General features: G+C 43.6%; 1 long non-coding RNA gene across 1 annotated transcript in view; it reads right to left on the bottom strand.

Annotated features, from left to right (window-relative positions):
* Positions 1 to 2,937: 2,937 nt before the first annotated feature.
* The window catches only part of LOC134738285 (uncharacterized), a 42,896-nt gene continuing 35,525 nt past the window's right edge, over positions 2,938 to 10,308 (bottom strand). The window contains exon 4 of the long non-coding RNA XR_010123958.1: positions 2,938 to 3,254. This is a non-coding gene — a long non-coding RNA (uncharacterized LOC134738285). The remainder of the gene's footprint in view (positions 3,255 to 10,308) is intronic.

Here is a 10,308-nt window from a genome sequence, read left to right as displayed (position 1 = left end):
TGGGTTGGGACCATCTCAAAGGAAAAACAAAGGATGTTCTGTCCCCAATGACTGTGCTTCTCCTAGTTTGGATTGCTTTGTAGTTCAAATCGGGGGTTGTCCTTGGCAGGGCTCCATTGCATGTGTCATTGTTCCCCCATCCCTGATCACAAGGATGGAGTTATTTGCTCCCCTGCAGCCTGGCAAGAAAGGCATCCCTCCTTCGGTGGCACCCTGGTGCTTTGATCTGAGGCAGGGTCAGAGGCACCCTCTCCTGAGACAGGGTGGCCAGCAAAGCTGGATTTCCAAACTCCAGAGACCCCATTTAGAAGGCATTTCCATGCTCCTGCTACCTGAAGCGCCTCCTCTTCATTTGCTCTGGGAGGCCTGTTCTGTCTCACGTGTGGCCTTAAAGTGAAACCAACTGATCGATGTGAATGGTTCTCAAGTCCAGTATAAATGTGTCCAAATGCTCACTCACCTGTTTGGTCACTGGCTCTAACTGGTCCATGGACAGGCTGGACGGCAGCAAGGTGTGAAGAAAAGAGCTTGGGCTTTAGAGCCAACCTGACTCATCACCTCCCAGAGTCAAGGCCTTGGAAAGATACCCAGCTCTCTGGAGCCTCGGTTTCCTCCAAGGTAGAAGAGAGAAGATAGCACCTTTTTTTTTTTTTTTTTTAAAAAAAAAAAGGAACAATAATAAAGCCTGCCCTGCACGGTCCTTAGGTTTAAGATCATGACTGTCAGGGCCCAGCCACTTCCCAGCTCAACAATTACTAACTATGGTTATCATCGTCTCAGCTCTTGTTCTGGGATTTTTCTGGCAATTTTCTAGTATCTAGGGCTGGTTTCTATCAAGAAACAAAGGATTTCCTGTCTGCCCCTTCGTTCTCACCACTGAGCTTCCCCCACAGAGAAGACCTCAGGAACAAGGCCCTTCCTTGGCACTTCTGTGTCCCTCCATGGGGTCAGACAGTGCGGGTGCCACCGCAAAGGCAGGTGTCTGGAGTGTGACAGACACAAGCAGAGCAAGTTTCCTCCTTGATCTGAACAATATGCCTCCCACATCCCCTGCCCATCCCGCCCTTTTTTCTTGTTTTTTGTTTTTATCCTCAAAGCTGCAAACAGGTTGATTGATTTGTCTGTTTTTCTAAACTGAGAGTCTTTAGGGTTGCAGTGGCTGAAAAGGCCTGTTAAGGAGTGTGTGGCCTGAGAGAGGCTGCCCCTCTCTGCAGCTGGGCATGGTCTACACAGACAGCCTGAGCCCCGCTGAGGGCCCTGCACACACACCCGCACCCAACACATGAGCTGAGGCTCACTTTTATAACTCTCTCACCTCAGTCTTCGCCACCGTCTCGCAGTCTGCTGCCCAGGTCTGAACCCTTCTGTAGGACCCCCTCTCCCTCTGTCTCCTTCACACTGGCACGCACACTCTCCTCCTTGGTTCTTCCTCTCCTTTTCCTCCTCACAGATCTCTGCCTTCTGCTTTTCCCTGGGTCTTTTCTAGGCTCTGTGTCCTCTCTGGGCCTCAGTTTTGCCCTGGCCAAGCCTTTTCCCTGCCCCCAACCCCTTGTTCTCCTACACAATCAAAATTCCAAACCCCTCAAGCTTGGGGCAGTGAGGAGGGGGATGCAGTCCTGAGATCCAAAGCAATTAGGGGGCCCCTTTGCCGTCCAAGAAAGTGCCAATGGCTCAGCTTAAAGCAGGCCTTGGTCTCCAGGCTTCCCCTTTCCCCCTCCTCCCCACCTCCCCCAGCACTATCAATTAGAAGCAATGCTGAGCTAAATATCACTGTTCAAGGGACAAGCCTAACTGGAAATCATTAGCTTTTTACCTTTTTTTTTTTTTTTTTAATAAATCATGGTCCAAATAACCAAATAATGAATCTCTCGTTAAACAGCATAATCAATCTTCATAACCCACGGAAATACGCTCTGGAAAGATTGCCTTTTACTGCTGTTGAAAACCTCAGTTTCATCAAATAAAGGAACAAATTGCCATTCAGGAAATTATTCTTGGGCTAAAATATGCAATCAACACTTAGCTTCCCACCTGCACAGTCCTAGAATGCACGTGGGGTAATGACATTTGACATGGGGCTTGTTACACTCCTGACCCAGGAGAAAGGTTTTCATATTTTTAATTTGTAATGTCTGGCAAGATTCCCAAAGTAATTTTCAATTAAAGTCCCTGGTACTTGTCAAGCTCAAAGACATTGCCCAAAAGACGGAATAACTTCATTAGAGGGAGACACATTCACTTCGTCAAGTATTCCAGCAGAGTGTGCAAATACTATGCTTTTTCTTGTCCAAACTCTATGACTGAACAAGAAAGTCATTTTCTCTCTCTTATCCTCTAAATGGACATAAACTTAAGGGGAAGGGACTGTCTACTTCATCATCGGTCAGTGTTATCCCTGTCATTTTGAGGGGTGTCTGCTCTTTCTTCCCTATTTTAGCCGTATTTGTTCATTCCCTTAGTTGACTCTATTTTCCCAGATGGTTTAGAGGCAGGCATTTGACCCAAATTCAGCCAATAAGAGTTCTCCAAAATGTTTCACACTGGATTTAGGAGTAAAGCTCTTTCATCTCTGTTATGTTGCTGTTAATATTGATTCAGAAGTTCCCTGGAAGAAAATCCATGGAAGGAATAAAGCCCTTTTGCAGGGTAGAATCTGGAGTAGAGAGCTCTGAGCACATTTGAATCCTTGTTTTCAGCTGCCCAGAAAGTCAGCTTTACACTGCCCTTTTCGCAGCAAGTCATTTGAACCAATACTTGTCTCTTATTTAAGTTTATGCAGATAGAATTTCTGTAATTGCTATAAGTATTCTAATACGTAAGCAATGCCAAAATAAGGATGTGTCAGAGTAAAACATTTTAAATATTAAAAAGATGTTCTAGATATTTTATGTTTTACTGATTCAATCAATAACAATATGTTTTCTGTGGGCCAGACAATTGAGGTACAAAGATAATAACGTATGGTTATAGACTCAAGGGGCTCACAGATTGTTAAGAAATACAGAAACAATCCCACTGTTACAGCATAGGTTCATAGGATCATATAAAATGCAATGAGTGATTAGCTGCACCTAGGGCATCCTTGAGGGCTTCATGTAGAAGACAACATTTGCTAAGTAAATACAATTACAATAGGTAGAAAATGGTGTAAGATGTTCCAAGTATACAGAGCTTGTGCTAAGTATCAGAGGCCCAGACACATGTGGCATTTCTTCGGAGCATCCAATATTTCAAGGTGGATATAGCCCTGGTACCTGGAGGAGAGGAGAGGCGAAAGGTGTTAAGAGATGAACAAGACAAGGTAGATTGGGAGCAGATGACTCAGATCATCAGGAAAAGTAGCTAATGCATGCTGGGCTTAATACCTAGGTGATGGGTTGATAGGCACAGCAAACCACCATGGTACACTTTTATTTATGTAACAAACTTGCACATCCTGCACATGTACCCCAGAACTTAAAAAAAGTTAAGTCATCTCTTGGCAAGAAGCCACAGCCAGGTCTGTGTTTTAGAATTTACATTTTAAGAGTAGTTTAAGAAGTGAATGGATTATAGAAAAATGACTAGAAACAAGATGACCAATAAAGAGACTCTTGTTGTAATCCAATCAAGCATTGAGAAAGGCATGAAATAGGGCTGTGGACATGGGAATGAATGTGAAAGAATACATTTGAAAAAGATTTCAGAGGCAGAATCACCGTAACATGGCCATAATACAAAGTGCCGAGTGGCAAGTAGGGAACAGCAAGGAGAGTCTCTGAATTTCTAGCTTGAGTGGCTGAGTGGGTAGTGATGCTGATAATTGGAAAGAGTAACACAGGAGAGAAAACAAATCTGGGTGTAGAATTAGGAGTCAAGAAACTGGGTCTGATCTAAACTCTTCCATCAACCAAGTACCTGGCCTTGGATATATCGGTTACCTCAAGTTTTCTTAACTCTCAACTGAAAAAGCTAGGAAACTTCATCCCTATGTTCCTTTCTAACTTGAACAGTCTGTGGGTCCAAAGACAACATGAGCAAGACAGGTCTGACAAAGTCTGAGAGTCAAAAGCACAAAGTTAAGCAGGGCACGACTAAAAGCCCTGAAATGAGCTGCAAACTCATGGGCAAAAGGTCCCACTGACCTTGCTGCACCCAGAGGCAATACCCCAGAGTAAAGGGCACCTGGGTTTCAGGACAGTGTGCTATGTCTTCCTAGAAGCACGCGTCATAGAATTTCATCTTTGAGTTCCTTATAGCTTGAAGGTTTGTAAGGAACCACCCTTCTCTGCAGATCTGATGTATGCCTAAGATGGTGATGCAGAGAACTGGGGAAACAAGACCCTACTCGGTAAACGACGGTGGGACAACTGACTATCCATGGGGTAAAACGCAGAATTAAATCCACACCTTACACCAAACACAAAACCAATTTCAGATGGAGCAAGGACTTGAATGTGAAAAGCAAGACTTTTAGGATCAAATATAGAGTATCTTTATAACCTTAGGACAGGGATGGACTCTAACATTTTAAATATTAATTTTAGACTTATAGAGGGGTTGCAAAAATGGTACAGAGTTCCTTTGTATTCTTCACCTGGCTTCCTTTTAATGTAACATCTTATGTGGTGCCATGGTATAATTATCAAAACTAAGAACATTGGTACAATACTATTAACTATAGACTTTATTAGATTAAGAATTTGAGGACATACAAAAAAATCCTCTAAACATAAAAAAGATTGATAAATTCAACCATATTAAAACTAAGAATTTCCACACAAAGGATACCATGAAGAAAGGTAGGAAGACCACTTGAGCCCTGCAGTTTGAGACCAGCCTAGGCAACATAGCAGGACTTTGTCTCTACTAAAAGTTATTAAAAAAAAAAAAAATTAGCCAGGCATGGTATCTTGTTCCTGTAGTCCTATCTACTCTGGAGGCTAAGGCACCAGGATCACATGATCCCAGAAGGCTGCAGTGAACTGTGATCACTCCACTGTACTCCAGCCTGAGCAACAGAATGAGATCCTGTCTCAAAAAAATTTAAAGTAAAAGAGAAAAAACAAATTGGATGTGAATATTTGTAACACATATAAGAAATGAAGGATTTGAATGAACGAAAGAACGGTAAGAAGAGCCCCTACAAATTAATAAGAAAGCCAACAACCCAAAAGAAAAACATGCAGAAGATACAAATAGACATTTCACAGTAAGAGGGATATATGTGAATGGCCAATAAACATAAAAGATTGCTTAACCTAATAAATGTCAGGAAAGTGCAAACTAAGACCTGGAGATAACAATAGCAAGTCACTGAGAAGATGTGTATCAAAATACATAGCTGGTGAGAGAGTAAATCTACACCACCCCTTTAGAAGGATGTGGTATCAGCAGGTAAAGTTGGCCAATCCTGTGCCAGAGCCTTGTCACTGAAAGTGAGGTTTGTGGATTCACAGCATTGCTGTCCCTTCCAAGGCTCCTCCCATACTGAACCAGAATCTGCATATTAATGAGATCCCCAGCTGATCCGTATAGACACTGAAGTTTGAGAAGCCCTGGTCTAGGGAAATGCTTGCTCACATACAGCAGGAGATGTGTAAGAGCATGTCCGCGGCCCTGTCCACAATGATTAAAAAGCAAGAATAGCACAAATGCCCATTGACAGTAAGTGGGTAAATAAATTGTGTACAGTTACACAATGGAATATCATCCAGCCCTGAAAATGAGTCAATTCTTCTTGGGTGTCATAAGGATGAATCATAGCAACAAAACACGACCGAAAGTAAAAAGCCACGAAGGATCACATGCAGCATGCTGCCATTGCAGTATAGTGCAAACACAGGCAAAACAAAATATTGTTCAAGAATCCATCTATACTTCCAAAAATTTTTTTTCTCAAATGGGAAGACAGTTATAAACAAAACACCAGACATTGTTGACCCTGGTGGCAAAGTGCAGGGATGAAGAGGTACCATGTGCACCGGCTGTGGGCAGTCATCGAGCTCTTGGGTGGCAGAGGCAAGCTAACAGGTGTTTGATTATTGTGCTTGTCAGTGTATATATTATTATTTCTATTCTCATTATATATTACTTAATTTAAAAATCACACACAAAAAAACAAACCTCCCAATGTTCCAGCATTCACAGCAGCCAAAATTATTGATCTGGGCATTAAGCAGTTTGAGTCTAATGCAAAGGGGAAGAGGAATAGATGAAACAAAGAGTAACCTAGTGGTAATAACAGTGAAGGCAGAGACACATTGTTGGACACACAGAACTGCCGTGAAAGGGCTTAGAGCCTAAGCGATCGACACAAGGCCAGGGGGAAGAGGGCCACCAATAGAGCAAAAGCCAGTGTGATGTTCAAAGTGATGGCCCTACATTTGGGAATAATTAGCTGATACAGGGTGAAAGATTCATGTAATGACACACAGCAGGAAAGTAAGGCATGTGTAGTGAGAGCAGAGATTCTCAAACTTGGTAGTCCATTGGAATCATCTGGGGGAGTTTTTACAAATTCAGCCTCCTAGGTTCCACCTCAGAGATTCAAATTTAATTGACATGGGATGCAGCTGTTATATTGGGAGCTTTAAAAGCTCCCTCAGAAGATGCTAATGTGCAGCAAATTTTTTCATTATTTTTGAGACAGCACCTTTCAAAAGCACCTATGTAGGATTACACAGTTAGCAGGTCATAATGCCTGAGGTGAGTCCCTAGAAGTGTGGGATACAACCTGAATAGATTGCGTAAGAAAACACAAAAACACAGATCAGAATAGCAGTAGGTGTGCCAGCCCAGGACATGAGGACACGATGCGGTTATTAAGGTGTCCCCAGGAGTAACAACATTCCTTCCCTTTTGATAAATAGCTATTTAACAAGAGGATTTCTCAGCAGTGGCACTATTGACATTTTGGGCCAAATAATTTTTGGTTGTGGGCGACTATCCTATGCATGGTCGGATGTTTAGAAGTATCCCTGACCCTCACCCACCGGACACCTACTGTACCTTCCCAGTCGTGACAACCCAAAATGTCTCTAGACACTGACAGATCTGTTGCCCAAGCAGGCATGCAATTGGATAATGGTGCCATCTCCCCTTGCAGGCTGAGCTCATCTTTAGATGCGATTTTTTTTCTTGCAGCCCCTCACACTTTGGAGGCCAGGAGAGCAAGGGGAAGGGATAAAAACCACAGTATCTCCCTAAGCTAGTGAGTCACAATTAGTGTCCCCCTAAGCTAGTGAGAAGGGACTGGTTGATTGTGATAGGCTGGCCCAGGCCCTTCTCTTTAAGACCTAGGAGGTGGTTTGGACACAGTTTTTGGAGGCTTTCTTTTGGATGGGAGGTAGTAATGCCTCTTTGCCTCCAGTTTGGGGCCTTGGTGACTATTTCTAAAGAAACAAGGAAAGTACATCTCAATATCCTGTTACCAAGGTAGTTTTTAAAGTGTGTTCAAAGTCCTTGTACCAGGCATGTTTGAGCAGGGGCGTTGCACAAGTTAGCCTGATGTATTAACCTGTCTGCAAAGGAGCCTGTGTGCTTCTAATTGTTGTAAAATAAACACAGGGCTCTGAAGTTGGGGGTGGCTGGGCTTTGTCAGGACCCAGGCTGATCTTAGCCATGTTGTCCTCAGCTCTGAAAAATTAGCAGAAGGCCTAGAATATGAAACTTTGCCTTAAGCAGAAAAACACAGTAAATTTCCATTTGAAGACCATTCCCAAATTCAATAGCAAAACTATCATGTTGCCTGGGAACAGCAGAGAAGCTGGGTCCCTTGGCCTCTAACTTCTACTTTCACATTCATGCACAGATGAAGCAATTCCCATCGACAGGAAGGCTGTAGGCAATGGCAAATATGAAGTGAGTTCAGGAAAAGTGAGGTGCATTGGCAAGGGGAGGGAGAAGTCGGCACAAGCCAGAGCATCTGGGGTTGGGGGATACTGTTGGGGTAAAGGTATGAGCTAGGCCCCGGAGGACCAGTAAGAGTTGGAAGGGATGAGCCAAGTAAAGAAGGCATTCTGGGGAAGGCTGGGGGAGCTTTGTTTCAAAACTTTAATTGTTCCAAAAATGTCCACTGTAGGTAGTTAGGGTTTTGATCCAAGATCCAATTAAGATGCACACATTGTATTAGGTTCTCACATCTCTTAACTCTCCATTAATCTAGATCAGCCTCCTCATCTGGCAGGCATTTTTAAGAGGACTTAAGTTTAACTGGTAGAAGTCTGGGCCTATTGGGTGAATAAGGTTAAGAGAAAGCAAGTGACAAGGTGGCTATTCAGTTATGTTGGAGAACCTACTGGGATATTTGAAAGGCTTTAAATCCTAAGTCAGCATCCACCTTGCAAAAGAGTTTTAGAACCTGTAGAACAAAAAGAACAGAGATCGTCTGGTCTAACCCCTTGAATTTACAAAAGACCTGCTTTTGGAACAAGATGGGAAGTCAATCATTTTACAGATGAGAAAACTGAGGTTCCTAGAGAAAACACGACTTGCATATTAGCACTTCCCTAAAAGAAGGCAGAGCCCTTATTAAAACCTCTTCATCTCCTTGGTCACCTCTGCTTTCCTAACTCCCATCGAGAGCTCTCCTTAGGTACCGTGGATTCAGGCACCATGCAGGGAGAAAAGATGTGTCCCTGCTATGGCTTCACAGCAGGACCAAGATGGCGGATGGTGACTCAGAAGAAACTCACTCCCTTCGGGGCCAAGCCGGGTGGATAACAGCCGACGAGGCTGCTGCAGCTGCCTGAGGGCTCCCATGAGGATGGAGGGCTGCGCCAGAAAAGCTTCTGAGGCGTCCCACATACCAGGCCGCATACACATGGCCTGCAGTTTCCGTTGGCAGGCTGCACTACTCCAAATCTCAGATAATTGACTTTGGACAGAGATTTATGTGGATTTTTTTTTCCTTGCCCAGAAAGGCAATCAGGTCCCAGGGAAAGAAGAGCTCCAGTCAGCTGCAGACCATACAATCCTTATTGGCCTCAAAGAACAGAACATTTCTCAGAAATATCACTGAGGGCCTGGCCACAGCAATATTACAAAGCAGCCTCTTCCACTGCCTTTCATACCTTTTTTCTATCTGGCCTCTCTTTGCAGATGCCTGCCACTGCCCAAGATATCCAGAGTTTGTCTTCTGCCACGGCCTCTCCAAGGCAGTGTCAAAGCTACTAAATGATCTTTTGCTTTTCTCCCATCTGACGCCCATTGGCTCAATTTTCTGCCCTCTCAAAATTGTTTGAGAGAGGGGTGTTGGAAACTGTTTCAAGTTTAAGTAAGTGTGGCAGGGTGATTTGTATTTTTGAAGAAAACCTCAGAGAAACAAGGTCTTTGAACCTAAAGGCACTTGAGAAATGATCCAGCTCAGAGCTAGTCAAACTCTGTTCTGTGAAGCCCGCAAGTCCTGCAGATGTGCTCCTAAGGCTGCCACCAGGCTGGGAGGGCTCTCAGGTGGTCAGAGAGTTATGTATCAAGGTTCCAACCACAATTTCTTTTCAGGGCATTTTACTTTTCAAATAAAAGATTGAAAACCAGTGATCAATGCTATAATATGAATGAATCTGGAAGAAGCCACACCCAATAGACCACACGTCGTTATTCCATTTATATGAAATGTCTGGAATAGGCAAATGCATAGACACAGAAAGTAGACTGGTGGTTGGCACGGGTCAGGGGGAATGGGGAATTCAGAGTGGCTAGTAATGGATACAGGGTTTTCTTTTAGAGTTGATAGAAATGTATTAGAAGTGGATAGTAATGATAGCTGCAGAACCTTGAAAACATACTAAAAAACCATAAATTGTATACTTTAAATGGGTCAATTTTATAGTACATGAATTCATCTCAATTAAAAAAAAAAATCAGTGACCTTATCCAATCCTTCCCCTTTTCAGCTGAGAAAACAGGTCTCAGAAATATGAGAAAGATGAAGAGACCTACTTAATATGTGCTCACCTGAGAGGAGCGAAGCCCAAAGTCAAGTGCGTCCCTAATAAAATCCAAGGCTTTATGGGGAGATTTCAAGCAGCAGGTAAAGGTACCTGTATCCCTCGAAAGCACATGAAAGAACCAGCAGCTTGTACTGCCTCCGTGGAAGGCCAGCCCTCAACAGGCAGAACAATGGCTCCACCCCATGTCCCTCCTGTATGGTAGCTGCACCTGACAAAGATAACTTGACTGGACCATACCCTGAGAATGACCCTGTACAGCAGATACACCTGAATGTGTGTTCAGAGTTCTGAGCTAAGGAATCCAGGAGTGGCCAACCCAGAGATCCATTTCTTATCTATGAGAACATCTGAGCCCCCTGCCTGTCCCATCCCATGG

Source organism: Pongo pygmaeus, chromosome 16 (genome assembly GCF_028885625.2).
Source record: "Pongo pygmaeus isolate AG05252 chromosome 16, NHGRI_mPonPyg2-v2.0_pri, whole genome shotgun sequence".
NCBI lineage: Eukaryota > Metazoa > Chordata > Mammalia > Primates > Hominidae > Pongo > Pongo pygmaeus.
The sequence above is the reverse complement of the archived record's forward strand: the minus strand, read 5'-3'. Positions and strand labels throughout refer to the sequence as shown.